Raw genomic sequence first — 17,151 nt, forward strand, 5'->3', positions numbered from 1 at the left:
TTCTTAATGATGATTAAATTGAGAACAAAAAAGCTCTTGAGGGTAGGAAGTGGGGCTAAGGCTTCTTTTGGAAGCAGGGTTTACTAATCCTGATCACCACCTTTAAAAATTAGTGCCCTTGGACCCCAGCCAGCCCTCAGCCCTGTCAACATCTTTGCTGCAAACTTTACTAACAGTAACACAAATGTAAATCTAGTGTGAGAAGAGGATTAAGCCCATTCTGGTTTTGTGGCCTATGAAATGTCTACAGCTCTGTTGCCACTGGGCAGTGATTGATAGCACAGAAAGGGGAATTCAGGCTGCATCTTCAAAATTGTAAAGGAAAAAGGTAGTTCCAGAAACTTCACCAGCCAATGAAGTTTATGCATACAACATTTCTTCTAAGTCAGAAGTTAACAGCTTGTATCTTGCCAGATGCTGGTTGAAGTACATGTTTTTTTTCCTGTGAAATAAGATTAGCAACAGCAATCTTCCATGCATTTGAGTTCAGGATTTTGTCTGCAAGGCTCAGGCGAACATGAGCCTGCCTGGATACTGCCCTGATCTGTACTGCTTTTACTTGGGATGAGACCTGTGCAGGGGCCTATGTAAGAATCCCACTAAAATAATTATTTTAGTGCTGACGCAGTTGGCCGGGCTTTGCAAGAAGGACCGAGGGAATTAAATTTATGGTTTCTAAGAGTTTCAGTTTGATGTGGGTTCCTGACTCCCTTAGGCTGATATTTTCATACAAAGGAAAGAAAAGGGTTTTTTACTATGTAATTTATGATTGGATTTCAGCTCTTGGGCTGGGAATATATTTTGATTCGAGGTTTCTATATTCTTAGAGCATGGCTCAGCTCTCATAGCAGGACTGCAATACCACTGAATAACTGTTACGATTATTAACAGTGTAACTCCACTGAGCTGTCATCAGAAAGACAGCTAAGCTGAATACATATTTCAATTAAAGATGCAGAATTATGCATATTTATGCACAAGCCTGGAAAGCAGACAGGATCTGAAATGTACTTCAGGGCAAGAGATACAATTAACTTTTCATTGCCTTTATTATTTTCCAATTTATAATGGTCTCTAGCTCGAAAGTCTCAGTCCTTGCCCATTTAATATTGTTGTCTTCAGTGTAAGATTTTGTGGGTGACTGTGACTTTTTTGGTCACAGGGATAGGTAGGGACTATAATGAGATATTGCACTGTCCCTAGAAGGCACAACTGATAGTGTTTTCCAAGGGGGGAATCCATCTCCCCAGCAGACACTTGCATACACTCTATAATAGAAAATACCTTGCAGATCAGAAAGAAAAGTTGTGGTGCATGGAAGACAGGCTTCAGTGACCTCTTGTTTTGGTGTTTACTGCTGTTTGTTTTGGCACTTCAGGTATATTTGGTAAACTGTCATCTGCTATAATTTGTGTGGGGACAGCTCCCATATTGTTCGCTGTCCTGCAACACCCAGAGTCCTTAAAGTGCTCTTTCATTTATACACTGGTCTATTTTAAAAGCAGCATTAGGTGACACGTCTTCTCCCTTAAAAACAGTGTGAGGATCCTGAGCTACCAAACACTTGTGCAGCTGCACAGCAGGATTTTAGCCAACTCCTCTTATGCTGAGCAAAATATCTGGTATTTATTTGTAAATAGTTTTCCTGAAACCAAGGGAAATGCATGCTAAATAAGATGCTGTTGTGTTTTCTGTGTGACAGACTGTCCCTTGAAATGTGGCCCCTGCTCCCTGGCAGTATTCCTCTTCTGCAACAGGCCCAGCTATTTTTGGCTATGAAGGCACCAGTGCCGGGTGCTGGGGGACCTTCTGCTCTGCAGCAGTGTATGTACCACCAGCCCCTCACATGGGGGCAGCCACCAGCCACTTGTTAGTACTGGTCACAGGTTTGCTTGCACTTCCTCTGCCCGGGGCTGACTGCAGAACACCTTGCTTGCAATTGGCAGGGGAAAAAAACACTGTTTTGCACTTAGCCCAGCCATGGAGCTGTGGGCTGTCAGCAGTCACCACGCACCTCAAACAAAGGAAAGGAAAATGACCACAAAAAGAGCTGGTAGCAGAACAAAGGTGGGGTTAAATTACTAGGATCAGTGCAGCACTGCTGTCATCACATCCCAGGCCCTGCAGGGCCCCGGGGTGGGACCCCACAGCCCCCATTCTCCCCACACCTCTCCCACCCTGGGGATGCTGCTCCCCACAGCCAACTTGTCAGGGTGAGCTCACCCACCACAGTGGCTGCCAGCCCCTAGGCAAGCCCAGCTCTCAGAGACCAACAATCGCACCTCCTGCAGCCAGCTTTGGGCTCCCTCATCCTTGAAGGGCAGTGATAACCCCTTGTCTCCTTTGCCAATCAGGGTTACTCCACTCATTATTGCTCCTAAATTGCTCGTGACGTGGACTTGTCCTGCAGAAAGTCCCAGATCACGTACTTGGATACAAGCTACCAAGACTGGGTCTTGGTGTGCAGCAGAGTGCTCAGCTGCCCCCTCCAGCTTTGGGCTGCTGGGCATCTGCTGTACAGTGAATCCCTGGCCCTTATTCTGCAGAAACAAAATAAATGCTCTTTCCAAATTTTAATTTCTGGATAATATCCACTGATATATAGGCCAGGGCAGTACATTATCATGTGTCGTATACTGCTTGCACTGGAAAAAGGTCAAAGAAGCACGCCTTGCAGGTCAGAAATGTTGTGATGCTTGCAGTTCTTCTGGGGGTTGTTATTATTAGGATTTGCAGTGCATAAAATCCAAGACTCTCCTGTGGCAAAGGGGCATATCACTGCCAGTAGCAGAAAAAGGGGTAAAAGGAGCCTGTGCACATCCCTGGAGGTGTCAGAGCCAATAGACTCATTATGGGCGCTCATGCAGGAGCTTGTTCCTAATGGAGGCAGGTGGAGGTTGGACCTGTTCTAGCCTAAATTAGTCGAACTGATGCTTAAGGCTTCTCAGGGTTTGGTGGACTTGGAGCAAGATGGTCCCAGTGAGCATCCAGAGGAAGACAGGAGCAGAGGAGTCCCCAGCAGAGCAGAAGCTCACAGAGATGAGAAGGAGCAGGTCAAGGAGGGGGGAAACCTGAGTGTGAAGAATGATAAACTCCTGGCAGGGCCAGAGCTTGGGTGGAGGGCAGCTGACAGAAAACCTTGCTGCTGCTCCAAGAGGCATTTCTGTCCTTCCCCACCACCTCTAGCCGGATGCTGTTCACATCTCTGCACCAGGACTGGTGCATGTGGGAGCCATAAATCCCAGCTTAAATGAGCCAATGCAGCTGCAGAATTGTCAGGAAAAAAGGCATGTAGTTGGTTTTCAGTTGGGTGGTTGGAGTCACTGCAAGGGTCCATGGCTGATCGATCAGAGAAGGGGGGGGCAGGCAGGGCGCAGGCTGCAGGTTCTGGCAGCTCTGTCCACGTAGGTGAGCATGACCCAGCATTTTGTTTCCGCTGACCTAAGCAGGGCAGTCACAGTAGGGTGATCACATCCTGAGCCGCCCTAGCTGTGTCCTCTTCTTCCATCCTACACCAGATTTAGTGATGAGAGGCTGCCAAGGTGAGTCAGTTCAACTAGGAGATCCAACAGAAGACTAGCAGGAAGCCTTTCCTTATTGACAGGGTGATCAAACACTGAACAGGCTTCCTAGAGAGGTAGTTAATGCCCCAAGACCATCAGTATTTAAGAGGCATTTGGACAATGCCTGTAATTACATGTTTTAACTTGCGGTCAGCCCTGAAGTGGTCAGGCAGTTGGACTAGGTGATGGCTGTAGGTCTTTTCCAGCTGAAATATTCTATTCTGCTCTTTCATGGAGGTACTTTTTGGGATGCTTCTGATCAATCAGAAGAGCATACTGAACAAGTTCATCCCATGGTCATGTCATCACAGCTGCAGTGCAAAGGTAGTAATTTTAAGCATGGGTTTTTTTTGATGTGGCTGAACCCATTTACCTGCCCATAGGCCTCAGCGTGGATGGCTGGGTCCCTGTTCCCCTCCCCATGACACGTGTGGCTGGGCAGGACTGCAGCACTGGCACTGACCACACAGCAATCTTGCCCTTCAGGGAGCTGAAGCAACCAACAGTTCATTGCAGAAATTAAAAATAGCTTCTGTCTGGGCTGGTTGCACACTGTGACTCACTGTGCCAGTAAGCACCACCGCGAGGGATCAGGGGAGCTGGATTTGACAGCATTTGATGCACTGAGCTGTACCCTAAAGCCACCCCTCCAATATGACCTTGAAGCAGAGTTGGTCTACAGCAAGACCTGCAGTGCCAGCCAGCAGGCAGACACTGATGCTCACACACAGATGTGCGATGAACTGTCCTGCCATGTGGCAGCACTCACTTGTGTAGCGAGGTGCAGCGCAGGGCTCCAGATATTTCACCAGCGTGGAACAAAAAGCCAGGTCAAGGTCATTCCAGCAATGCAAACAAGCTGCAGGTAGGTGTGCGTGAACGGACTGTATTTCTATAACAGAACACATCTTTTAGGACAAAACTGAACTCTTGGTACTGCAGACAAAGGTAGGCTGGATGTGGGAGAGCATGTACTTGCTGGAGCAATGAAACAACTTATCTGCTAGTGCCAGATAGGCCCAAAGAAAGCCCTGTGTGACACAGAGATGCCGTTATTCCATTGCCACCATGGTCTAAACCAAAATGTAAATCTCTCTCAAGTCCAAAGTATTATCCCATGCTGTTTTAATAACAAAGTTCACTGTATAATTTGGCTCAGTTCTCCTTATTCACTTCAGGCAAGTCCAGAAGTGAAATGGGAATGGGGTAAAAGGCCAGAGCTGAAATACAAACAGAAGTTGCTCATAGCTCATGTTTGGTTCATGCCATCAACCTTTCATTTTCAATGCTACCAATCCTTCATTTTCATGATGACTTCGAAATTTTTTTAATGAAAAAGCTGAATCCAGAGATGTAGCTGCAAAAGGGTAACTGCCTCCTGTGCATTGTATTTAGAAGAGACAATTAACAGTATATTCCAGGGATGGACTGAAAAGATGAACTTTAACAATGACAGAGTTCAGCAATCAGGAAATCTTAATTTTAAAAACCTATCTGGTATTTTTATTTTCTTTTTACATTGAGTCTCCAGGATTATTTCAATTTTTAAAGAAATATTGATTTCAACAACTGCTAGAATTAATTAGATGTGACTAACCAGGAGGGTACCTGTCGGTTTTACTTATTCAAGTGAGTATGTATGCCATATGGATTTATTCAGATTCCTAATTACCTTTTTAATAAAACTATTAGAAATATCAAATGATGCTTTTTGTTAACAATATTATTTTTCACTTGGGTCAGACTGGATGGAGGTCAGGTTGCAATTAAAAATGAGTAAACAAGTGCTTAAAGATGTATTTTTACTATAAAGATATCCTACCTGTACTGGATATATACAAGACACAGAACTCATACTTTATAAAAGATTAAAACTGATTTATTCAATAAACAAGCTTTCTTTGTAACTGGATGTAGATTTTTTTCTGGATCTCAAGGTTCCAGAAGTGCTAGTTCTCTTTCTCAGCTGTCTTCTTACGTAAAAGGGAGAAAACAAGTTTTCCTGCTTTTTCAGTTGTCAATTTCTTGAGCTATCCTTAACCAGGTAACTGAACACATTTAAAATGACAAACACTCTTCTGCTCCTGCAGAGCAGGCTCTTGCTGAAGCCAGGACCCTGCCCCGTGCCAGCGCTGGCTGCTGGACCCTCAAACCAGAGCAACTTGTCAGGATACAGGCACTGAAATCCACAGGGACTTTATGGCTGTGTGAAACTGGGGTGCTGTGGGTCATATTTAATTACAAACAGCCTTATTTCCAACAAAGCAAAGAAAATTAGACAACTCCAATGATCTTAGTGGGCTTTTGGAGCACGGCACCAGGCGCAGGGGTAGTAGGTGTGCTCCTGGTGACACATACTGACATGACAAATCTTGACAGGGGAGTCAAAAGCATTTTGGTACAGAACTCTTACAGAAAGCGTTTCGTCCCATTGCCAGCAGGTAGGGGACTCTCTCCTCAGTGTGGTGAAGGCCTGTCTAAATGAGGGACCTTTATTAAATGCTTTTAATCAAACCCGATGTGATTTGCAGAAGCAACAATGACATCTAGCGGGGAAGCGCATTATTTACGCTAACGGGAAAATCGCAGTTAATCCTGCAGGCAGCAAGTAATGAGCGTTTGGAAGGGATTTTTCCAAGGGGGACTTAGCACCACTGTTGCGAGTGGGTGGAAAGGCATCAACAACGAACAAAAACTGAAAGTCTGTCCCAATTATCTGTAAACGTTACATGACCTCGAGTTTCTGGGGGGAGCTGATACCCACCGCTAAGACCAGCCCTGTTGCTTTGTATTCGATTTCAAGCACCATGGAATCAAATCCTCTTGTTCGAGACTTAAAACTGCAGGGTTAAAGCAGCAGAAGGAAGGGATCTCACTGTCGATCTTAACTCTATATTTTGCCTATTTTGTACTAGAGAGATTAATGTTGCATGTTTATGTAAACACCAAATAGAGACACATGCTATGTATTGCTCCTCCGCAGTTATATCTGACATGAGATACCGTGAAATGAGAATTGTTGTGCCTGTAGCTCTTGCTTCTCTGTGATTTTAAAGGACGGTTTGCCAACACGTTGGATCAGAAGTTAAACGAGGAATTGTTTCCCTAGAAACCTGAAAAGGCTATAGCCCATTCTATAGTACTGATAAGAAAGATATTAAAGGGAATGATAAGCCTCCCATGGTGTAGAAATAAATGTGAGACTAAAGAGGGAGAGCCTATGGCAGGCTACCAAAAAAACCTTCTACCACCAAAGCCAGTAAGGAGAAGCTGAAAAACCAGGAGAGAGATCTGCATTTAAGGTTTATTTTGCTTCTTCAACTCAAAATGCATGAGGTCTACCCATAAATATCCTGTTTGGAAAAAGCTGTTGCATGTCAGGGCATAGTCTTCAGATTGTGTCGGTTAAACTTCCTGCAAGATCCAGTTTGCCTACAGGACAACATGGGGTCAGAAGCGGCTTCCAAGGACTTCCCCAGGGAGAGGGGCAGTGAAGCAGTATTGGCAGGGCTGCCCAGTCCCACAGACTTTGCAAACAGCATGAGTTTTTGACAAAGAGAAAAATTAATCAAGACCTTAAACAATGAGCTCAGTTACACAGAGAACTAAAGCATTCCTCAGTTTAGGCTTGTTCCTTAAAACCTAACAATAATAGAGAACTCTGGGATTGTTCGGGATTACTGTAGCGTTCAACCTAAATCTCAAGGTAAATGTTCTCATGTTCTCTGCTCTGGGAGTGTATTGAATAGGCAATAAAACTTCTCCCTGAATAAAGGGTCTTGTGTCTCACAATGTCCCTTTCACCCCCTGCAAGGCTCCCTGCCTGACTCAGCAAGAATGGCAGGACTTGGATATGGAGGGATGTTGACTCCTCATCCACACACCGTGGGTGCACACAGAAACACTGGAAAGCAGGAGCACTTTTCTGAAGTGATTTCCACTGGGATAGCTTCTTTTAAAGCAAGTGGTCTTCACAAGCAGTTCCCAGTGTCCTATGTTCTTGCAGTCATACAACAGGATTTTACACATTACTTATTGGTATCCTTTTTTCTCTCTTTTGTTTGTGTTTGCAGTTTGGTGTTTTGCTAAGGCTTTATTAGGACCCTAACTTGAAACTTGGCTGAAGCAAATGTGCAGCTGCTGGAGAAAGACAGAAAGTAATCCCTGCCAGCACTGAGGTGTGTCTGCTCAGAGCAAAGTGGACTGTACAGACTGAAACAGGGTAGATTTAGATTATTATTGGAAATAAGTTCTTCACTATGAAGGGTGGTGAGGCTTTGGCACAGGTTGCCCAGAGAAGCTGTGGCTGCCTCATCCATGGCCAGGCTGGACAGGGCTTGGAGCAACCTGGTCTAGTGGAAGGTGTCCCTGCCGATGGCAGGGGGCTGAAACTGGATGAGCTTTAAGGTCCCTGCCAACCCAAACCATTCTGTGATTCTATGATATCAAACATGCAAGCACATCTGAATTTGACTGCCTTGTACTATTATCTTACCACCTCCAATGCCAGGTCTAGAGACTGAAAACCAACTCCCAGCATTGCTTCTTTGGCCAGAACAGTGTCAGTATTTCAGACCCACCATATATACGTATTTACTTTCTCTTTTTGAACACTGGGACCAGGCACACCAGCGCCCACCTTAGGGGCATATGCACAACAACAGATAACATGCACAGCAGCACTGCACTCTGCCTGAGTATGGAGGGTGGTAAAGCTGCTGCTGTGTTATGCATACCCACTTATGTTTTACAGCTCCCAGCAGCTTGCAGGCAACTTTGAATGTTACTGATCAAAAACCTTCAAGTCCTGATCCTCTTCTCAATTAATGTTATAATTCAGTGTGCAAACTTGGGGTTCCCCTTTCCTTCACACAACAGGAGTTACTGACACAGACAACCGAACTCGTTGCCAAGACTTGGGAAATCTCCTCTACTCTCCACTCAAGGTGACTCAGGCAGCAGCGCTTCTTTTTTACTGATTTAATGATTTTTGTCCCCACTGTGTGCCCATAAAGCACAAACCAGTGCACAAGCAGGAAAGCAATGAAAGCAGGAGGGTTTATTTCCCAGTTGTGTATTCAGAGCTGTACAGAAAAAGGCAGATACACAACCCCCACGATGCAGCCCCCTTTAATCTATCCTTACTCAAACAGTAGTTTATTATGGATCAGTAACTTCTTATAGGTTATGTGCCTGTATTCTTGCTGTCCTTGCCAAGCAGAACTTTACTCCAGTATTAAGCCCAACTGATTTCAACAGGCTCATTTGTGATCTTTTAAAACTCCCCACAAAAATGAGGGATGCAGTGCAGAAGTACCATGTGAAATGTGCTGGCCTGTGTTATGCAGGTTGACAACCAGATAATCACAAAACAGTGTTTGAAAGCTCTGAGTGCTCCTTGTCAGTGAAGGGATTTGTGGATGAGAACTTGCTCTGTGGAAGGGCAGCAAAGAAACTTCACTGAAAAACAGTGAGATGGTAACAGCTTACTGTAACAGGTTTGGGTTTCTTTTTCCCCTGTTGAAGTAAATAGAAGGCTGCTAAATTTCTACTGATCACCTTTTTTGGTGATACAATGCAGGAGGAGATTTGGGAATCTGGGCATACTGGGAAAAGCTATTGCAGAAATTTCATCAGAGTATCTGCTCGTGAAATTTCCACATTTCTCTTTACCATCACCACAGTGACCAGAGTGCAAACCACAGTGACTTCCCAGTGTCTTTTAAAAGCCTTTATTAAAGCTTGGAAAGGTGCCAGATGAGGCGGCTCTGCCTGTAACCAGTCTTACTCAAGGATACTAGCATCATGTGAGATTTTTTATGATGGTGATTCCCACATGGGTGATGCTCCTAAATCCATTTGGGACATATATCAAGCAGCTGGACTGAACGTGCCCCAGTGGCTGAGGTTTTCTGAAGAACAGAGGACAGGCTGTACACATGTGCAGCACAGCATGCAGGTTCTACAGTCATGCAGGATGTCTTGACATGCAGGAAGTGGTCACGGAGATTGTCCACTGAGATTCTGGCTGCCACACTTCTGGAAATCTTTAGCAAACAGAAAGAACCAGAGAAAAGCAGGGGACGTATGGGAGCTCTGAGTCCATCTGTAATTGCTAGCACTTTCAGGCACTCTGACACACACCCCCACATCCTCCAAATTACCCTCCTATTCTCATTACCTTTAATAAGCAGGAAGAACCAAATTTGAGTGTCCTGGGAGGATTACGTGTGCTTTCTCACACTCACACAGGTTTCTCTACCTTCACCTGGAAAGATGACTAATTTACTCCATGCTATGTGTAATGTCTGTGCACACAAGCTGGGAATGCTGCTCCTCACAACCCTACAAATTGGGCATATTTCCAGAACTTCTTTCTCAGGTTTCTGCCACAGATTTCTATGCCCCTGGTTTAGGTTTCTCTCTGCCCACGCCATACCTGCCTTAAGGGTGCCTCAAAGGCTTACAGTAGCCAACTGCCACAGAAAGAAGAAATTAATGTCTTCAGAGCAACACCCCATGACTTGAAGCAGGTCCCATTGTGCACAAGCCAGTTGTAAGGTTAGCTGTCCTTGCTCCCTGCTCCTGCAGCCTGATATCCCTAGCTACCAGCTAGGAGAGATGTCAGCTGGGGCAATGCCAGTACTTTCCTGCATGTCTTCACTGGTCCTTTAGCTCAGCAGATGCAGTTCTATTGGTGCACTTTCATAAATGCTGTGATTTATTTGATGCGCAGATTGGCACATTTATGCACTTACAACATGTAGTAAACCTCAGGCCTGGTGTGTGTGTACTTTATGCATTTATGTAATTAAACATTTAGGGATAATTACTCTAATTGCCTAACTTGACTTGTTAAGCTTCCAATTCTGAAGATAAAATCCATTTACCTAGAGAAGCTCCATCTTATAGACCCCTCTTTCATATTAGTCTTTTATAGGGCTTTGCCATCCCCCCTTTCCCACACCATGGCTCCTTACATTAGAGGTAGGCAGTGACTCGGGCTGCTTAATCCTCAGAGCTAGATGCACATGTCACAGGCAGTCTGCAGTAAGGTCTGTTTGCTTGCACAGTCCCACAATTCCTAACAGGTCAATAACCCAGCTGTAGTTTGGCATGGTGTCCCTTTCTCCCTCCCTCCATCCCCACTCACAACCAGCACAGGCTGAAGAACCCTATAAGGTCTGGTTAAGCAATATGCATAGCTGCATACGTGTATGAGCTAATCCCTCCATGTTTGCAAAACTCCCTGATCTGTGCATTCACAGATGAATCTACAACTGAGAAAGCACTATGGAATGAGCACAAAGCTGCAAAGATCTTGACATTGTAAAAACCAAGCCTCCAGCATACGAGTCGTAACTTTGCATTTTGACTACGTAGATAAGAACATGCCACCCATTCTATTACTATTTACAAAGGCTCTGGTTTAATCATTGATGTGCTGAGAGGAGGTATGCCTTCATTCTTCACTGCCTGAGCTGAGATGAAGGGTCCTGAAGGAATGGAGCTGTTGTAATCATTTGCCAACTGCTCTCAGCCTTTCTTAAGAGGCAGACTTTCACGTGTTGATCATGTGCTGTCTTGAATCTGCCTCACCTACAGCCTTTTGCTTGATTTTCTGCTTTCCCAAATTGTGTGTCTTTCCCAGTTCTTTCCAACAGATGCAGAAATTACCCTCAAAAAAAGCAACCATGGGAATCCAGAAAAGAGCTACAGCTAACCAAAGCTATTCCTTAGCGCTACAAACACATTAAGTTGTGCTTTAAAGCAATGACATAATGAAGATTAAAGTAAATAATGCAGATGCTTTATAGGCTTTCTTCTCTTTCTGGGCTGCGGACAGTAGTAACTCCTCCATTTATTTGGACAGGTGAAAAGCAAAATGGGGCAAACTCATTCATCCTTGTTTAATTCTCTGAAATAGCTCTAAATGAGATTTTGTAGTTTACACTGCATATATAGAACAGGCAATGATCCAACATAAAGTTTTGTAGTACTGTCCTTTGGAAAAAGTATTTAATATGTCTGTGGATTTCCTGTTTGTGTGTAATACACATTCTAGGCTCCCATGAGTAATAACAAACAGCCTTCATAGTATGCCACAGCACACTGGTCCAGTATGAGAACAAATCTTTCTTCGGAACTCAGAGCCTCCTGCTTCTGCTTGGAAGCATTTCTCTATACCACTAGGTGGCTTTTCCAGCCGGTACTTTTTCTTTCTTTCTTCGAGGTCACTACAAGTACAATGAATCTGCTCTTAAGTGCAGCAATTAAACTGGTGGAGAAGAGAGAAGAAAGCTAATCCTTCAGCAGCTGAACTCTTAAATTCCCCATACTTTTACAGTGAAATATCTTTATCCTTCTAATGTTAGTTTCTAGTTAGTTACAGCTAGCTAGCTTACTTCTAGATTTTGAGTAGCGTATTTGCTCAGATATGTTTCTGTATAGGTATGAAACTTTGCAAACTACTAGTGTGTCTGATTTTGTGATAGACACTTTTGTAATTTATCAGAATAAACCAATTAATAACCCAGAAACAGGATGTGTACTATTTAATGAAATGCATTGTCTCACTCACCATGGTCTCAGGGTTTGCCTTTTCAGATATTTAACTCTGGTTTTTAACTTCACTTAAACCTTTTAACTACAGATCTTTACTCACACCTAAACACTGCAAATATCTGGCTATTGACAGTATCTTTTTCAAGGAGCACTCAATGTCTAAAAAGAGAAAAGCCCTGAGGGGCTCATTGACTAGAGTGCAGAAGAGTGTGGGGGGAAGGATGAGGGTCATAAATCCACAGCTGTGTTAAAAAAGACCAACCACCCCCCTAGTTTTTCTTTAAGTTTGGCCATGTTCAGTAACAAGTGTTTTATTGGAAGTAAAATATAGCTGGGTTGAGTAGACACAGACCTCAGAGATATTAAGTTTGGCAGGTGAGCTCAGGATTTGCCTTTTTCATTCATTTCAGACATTTTTTCCTTTCATATAGTTAACTCTTATTTTCCATTACAAACATGGCTAGAGAGAAACCACAAACCTCTCTCCTGCCAAGTCCCCTTCAGTGGTATGAAAAGCTGCACCAACAGCTCTTTCAGGCAGAACACAGTAACACACGAGATAAACACACAAATTTTAGGGGGACTAATCCTGAAACTAATTTTACACACATCAGATAAGATTTCAAAGATGAAAGCCAGTTGCTGATGAAAAAGCTGGAGAAAGTTCCTGCTTTAGAAAACAGCAGAGCTGCATTTGAACTTGATTACCTCTAACAGCTGGTTCCCACCTGCAGATAATCAGCAAAGATGGACCCAGGCTGGCAAGAGGCTGAGAAAAATGCACTGGGAGCTGCTCTGTTTTGATGCAGCACTACTTGCTCTGGGTTGCCATGTGCTGATGTGCACTGTTTTGATCCAAGTCTCTGCCCTGATTGTAGCAGACAGCTTTTTACACCAACTGGTTTTCAATGCACAGCTTTCCCAGAGGCCCTGGACTAACAGCAGATTTCTGGGGGAAGTAGAGGATAATAATGAAATTTATTACAGCAAACTGGCACTTAGTAAAACGGCAGTAATATAGCTCAATAAATAAAGCAATTGAGAATACATTTGTTTTCATTATACAAGCACTTTCACGCAGCCTTTACATAGTGTAACAGCCCATGGTATAACCCACTCAGACTCAAGTGAGCTCTGTCCAAGCAGCGAGCTTAAAAGCCATGTTACCACATTAGGTTGGTGCTGATTCAAAATCAATGTAATCGGCTCCTAGGGGCTTTTCTACTGGGGCTCAGCACCACATGAATGCAGGCACACAGCTTTTGGTGAGCATGGAGCACAGGTAAAAGCCACCTGCAGTATCCCAGTGTGTGCCACACTGACATACCCTGACCTACCTGCAGTATACCATGTAGGTGTGCATGTCCAGACTGACCAGTTACTGACAGACTGTCCAGTTACAGTAATCGTAACAAAAAAAATGTTCTGATTTGTCATGCTCAAGTCCTTTCATCATAATCCATGCTTTTGCTTTGGCCCAGCATAGCTTAAAGCACCTGCACAGCATGAAATATAACCCTGCCAGTCAGTGCTGGCAGTATTTCACTACCAGTGAGTGCCGCAGTATGTGACTAAAAGGCACTGGACAACTGGGAAAGCTCAGGACAACCTCTGATCTCTTGGCTGTCCCTCAAGGTGTATTATCTCTGCAAACATGTGCTTCCCTTAATCTCTATATAATCTTTTCCCAGACAGAGTAATTAAAAAACAGTTCCATGTCCCTCTCCCTGGGTAAGCATTTTGCAGCCTCCCCTCCTCATGCCAACATCTGTAAATTTTGCCCTGTGATGTTTTTTTTAAATCAAACTTTGTACTCTTCTGCCAGCTCTGCTCTTTATACAAAACTTTTTTTCAGGTGAAACACTCTCTTGTCCCTTCTCCACCTCATGGAGCTTTATTTACATGCCCAACAGTCCTTGTGGAAGCAAACTCCGATCCCAGTCCTGCACGCTTTTCAAACGCTTCCTTCCATGAATTCCTACCAACTCTTCTTATGTCACTGTGCCCACAAGCTGGAGCAGACAGCTGTGGCACAGGAGCAGTGCGAGCCTGGTTTCTGTGCCAGGGCTGCTTCCTGACCTGCTGCAGGTCTGGGGGCACAAAGGGGTTTCTGTGTGATACCTGTCACTTAGTACAAGCCCTGGCAGAGACATCACCCAGATGGGAACAGCAAAGTAACAGCCTGGGGCTGCTGTGGGAGGCAGCTGGACACCTCTCCCAGCCTTGCCAGCCACTGAGGCCAAGGCCACCTCCTGCCCACAAAGGCCCTAAACCTTCTCCCCAGCCCTTGGAGATATCCACTACAGAGGCTGTGGCTCTTGGTCATGGGAATACTTCATATGCTTTATGTAGGTCAGTATTTCTATTAGATATGCCTCTGGAAAGCTTCTCCTCTCTTATCATCTTCAGAATTATTTTATTCTATTCTATATTTTTATGCCTTTGTGAAACAGTTTTATGCTAAACATGGGAAACATGGGTGCTGTGGTGTGATGTTTTTTACTGCTTTGGTATAGTTAGAAGGACATGTAAAGGACTTTGAAATCGATTTTCTAGCACAACAAACAAATGTTATTATAATCCTATATTCTCAATAATTTTCTTTTGAGTATAGCTAAACCATATGGAGAAGAGTGTGAAAACACCTTTTGAAAAGAACAGATTTTTTTTTATCAAGGACTGTGCTTATACCTCATATTTTAATTTGTAACGATAATTTAAAAACAGTGGATTCAATGTAATAGTATTTTTCTACATGGATACCACGGTTCCTGCATCTGAAAGGCTATGTGAAAATTATTCACAAATGCAGGTATTCATTGATAGCAGCTTTTCTGGCACTTTTCATCAGATGATCTGCAAAGGAAAAGAGTGTCCTTATTTCCTTCTTACTGGTACAGAAGCACAGTTTGGAAAAAGGGCTTGCTACAGTTTATGCCTGCTAACAAGATAATGGCTTGCAGAGGTGTTGAAGATATTTGCTTCCCTTTGACTTTATTTGCCATTGAGAGCCCTGGAGGCCCATTAAGCAACTATTTCAACACCAAGAAAGGAAGTTACATCTTAATTCTGTTTGCAGTAGTCGCACAGGTTTCTTAAAACTCATTCAAAAGATTTTACGACCTTGCCAAGATTCAGGTATGTCCAATTTTCAGCAATGAGTGCAACCCACATGACTCCAAAGAGATGTGTGAGCATGATGCATAAGGATAAATCCTTGCAGAATCACAGCACCGGTCGGTATCTTCGCTGGAAATTAAACTTCTCATAGTATAATAGAATGGTTTAAGTTGGAAGGGACCTGAAAGCTCATTCAGTTCCAGCACCCTGCCATGGGCAGGGATACCTTGTACTACAGCAGGTTGCCTAAAGCCCCATCTAATCTGGCCTTGAACACTGCCAGGGATGTGGCAACCACAGCTTCTCTGGGCAACCTGTGCCAGTGCCTCACTACCCTCACAATAAAGAACTTCTTCCTAATATCAAATCTAAATTTCCCCTCTGTCAGCTTAAAGCCATTCCCCCTTGTCCTGTCACTACATGCCCTTGTAAAAAGACCCTCTCCAGATGGTGAGGTATTACAAAGAGGTATTTTTTGTAAGTACACATTTGGGAGCCTGGTGTGGCTGCTTTAATTCAGAGCTCACTTCATGCTGAAAGCCTACAAAGACTGCCTTGTAAGAAATAAGAAATAACCCTTAAAAGGTGGCATTTTCTAAGTTTTTCTTTTTTTCTTTTTTTTTTTTTTAATGCCACCCAGGTTCATGCATACAGGCTTCCCCCAGCTCTGCATGAAAAGAGTAGTTATATTAGTAATTGTGGCAAAAAGGCAGCTGAAACCAGAAGGCTGTAAATGCCTATTTATACAAACGTTTTAAACTTCAGGCTTTAAACCATTTAAGCCAAATATATAAATCAAGCCAGATTTGTTGAACACATGGCGCAGTGATACAGATCATAAAACTTAGCTAGGTTTATACAGAAATCTGATCTGGGCTTCACATTTCTGTTTTATGCTGGCTTCAGGTTTTCTTGCAAGTATTTTGCATGCCCTAACAAATGCAACTGCGTTTTAGTTTTCACACTGTCAGGATCCTTTGTAAATCAACACACTGCAACCTCTTCAGGCACTCCGAGGGGTTTGATGACCATCTTCAGGGTCAGCTCTGTAACCTCTGTCCCTTGAAGGGACAAGATCGCAGGGAAAAGAGCTGTGAGAAGTCTCTTCCAGGCCGTTCTATGCCTGTCCTTTTGTCATATCCTGTCTTTGCTTCCTTGACTTGCCTTCCTGGCTTGAACATGGCCATACCTCCTTGTAGCTTTGCAGCTGCCATCACTAGGGCTCCTCTGCTCAGTTTGTTGGCGTGCTGCAAGACTGCACCTCAACAGAGACCAAGCTCGTATTAAGAGCCTGACGTGGCTTTTCCAAGCACTTGTTTTAAAAATCAAACCAGCTTGTTACGTTGCAGGAAGGAACTACATCATCTTCATTAAAAATCTTGCAGGCAGTTGTCATTTAGCTAAACAATAGGGTCTGTCACTTCAGCAAAGTCCTGTTGGCCAGGATTCCCCTGAACATGATATGCAACAGATTTAGATGGACAGCCTCTTGCACCATCTAGGTGCCAGAAGTCCTGGTCTCATTATAGTCGTGGTTGGAGGGTGGTGATTTTGTTGACCTAAGAAGGTGTTCCTATTAAATCTGCACCTGAAACAGGGCTGTTAGTAATTGCTATACTGCGTTTGTCTTGTTCTCTCCATTACTCTTTGGACACAACACTGAGCAAGCCACTGCTAGCATGAACGCCAGATCTTGCGAACTCAGAGGCTGGAAATTTCTCTAGGACAAAAGCTCTATTTACATACACAGAAACCTGCAATTCTATCTATGAAGCTTTGCCATTTTAGTTATACTTTGTTTATGATTTGGTTGTATAAATGGTATTGGATAATTATACTCATCCAAAGACATGTGTCCTCAAGCAAGTGGGTCACTTTGTGTCTCCAGTTTCTTAATGAAATC

The 17,151-nt window shown here is 43.7% G+C and overlaps 1 long non-coding RNA gene across 1 annotated transcript in view; it reads right to left on the reverse strand.

The window, feature by feature from the left end:
- The window catches only part of LOC133274672 (uncharacterized), a 28,111-nt gene that overhangs the window by 629 nt on the left and 10,331 nt on the right, over positions 1-17,151 (reverse strand). The window contains exon 3 of the long non-coding RNA XR_009745206.1: positions 9,503-9,610. This is a non-coding gene — a long non-coding RNA (uncharacterized LOC133274672). The remainder of the gene's footprint in view (positions 1-9,502; positions 9,611-17,151) is intronic.

The sequence above is a fragment of the Pezoporus flaviventris genome, unplaced genomic scaffold, assembly GCF_033815535.1.
Source record: "Pezoporus flaviventris isolate CSIRO_AGI_PZ_B2104156 unplaced genomic scaffold, CSIRO_AGI_Pfla_v1 ptg000036l, whole genome shotgun sequence".
Classification (NCBI taxonomy): Eukaryota; Metazoa; Chordata; class Aves; order Psittaciformes; family Psittacidae; genus Pezoporus; species Pezoporus flaviventris.